Source organism: Tachyglossus aculeatus, chromosome 18, assembly GCF_015852505.1.
Source record: "Tachyglossus aculeatus isolate mTacAcu1 chromosome 18, mTacAcu1.pri, whole genome shotgun sequence".
Lineage (NCBI taxonomy): Eukaryota > Metazoa > Chordata > Mammalia > Monotremata > Tachyglossidae > Tachyglossus > Tachyglossus aculeatus.
Genome location: NC_052083.1, coordinates 29,614,858 through 29,615,730, shown reverse-complemented (window position 1 = coordinate 29,615,730; position 873 = coordinate 29,614,858). Strand labels below are relative to the sequence as shown.

The 873-nt window shown below is 47.3% G+C and overlaps 1 non-coding gene across 1 annotated transcript; it reads left to right on the top strand.

Moving 5' to 3' along the window:
• Nucleotides 1–210: 210 nt before the first annotated feature.
• Nucleotides 211–348, top strand: LOC119940474. The gene has a single exon (XR_005454952.1). It is a non-coding gene; the product is annotated as a small nucleolar RNA SNORA7 (small nucleolar RNA).
• The last annotated feature ends 525 nt before the right edge of the window (nucleotides 349–873 follow it).

Sequence of the window (873 nt, the reverse complement as noted above, 5' to 3'; positions counted from 1 at the left end):
CAAAGCCCGTGCTCTTTTCACTGAGCCACACTGCTTCTAATAAATGAAAAGGCCCCCGCTTCCCACCAGACTCGAGACTCCTATCCAGGACCACTTTCAGATGGTTAGAGGGGGAAATAACGGCCTCAAGGTCTCAGAGGAGCAGAGAGGTAGGATGGTGCTAAATTGAGCAGAAGATTAAACATTTTAATATAATTGTAATACTTGTTACCCCTCTCATTGTTGCACCTGGAGAGTTTCCAATACTCTACCAGTCTCTGCTACAGGAGGGAGAGTCAAGCAGAGGCCTACCCACTCCATTCCTAGCTTGAGCAGTGGCTAGCAAGTAGAAGGCAATCTGCTACAACTAACTCACCCATGCTTGGCAGCAGCAGCATGGGAGAGAGTCGAGGGCAGAGACTCGAGTTTACTGCACGGACGGCGGCAATGGTAAACCACTTCCGTATTTTTACCAAGAAAACTCTATGGGTACACTACCAGAACAACTGCAGATGGAGAGTGGGAACTGTTCTAAGTGCTGGAGTAGATATAAGGTAATCACGTTGTTCCATGTGGGGCTCACAGACTTAATCCCCATTTTACAGATGAGGGAACTGAGGCACAGAGAAGTTAAGTGACTTGCCCAAAGTCACACAGCTGACAAGTGGCAGAGGTGGGATTAGAACCCATGACCACTGACTCTTATGCCCGTGCTCCTTCCACTAAGCCATGTTGCTTCTAAGACAAGATATTTGTTAAGCACCTACTGTGAAGTAAGTGCAGGAGTAGATACAAGTCCCTCTAGACTGAAAGCCCGCTAATAATGATGGCATTTGTTAAGCTCTATGTGCCAGGCACTGTACTAAGCGCTTGGGTGGATACAAGCAAATCAAG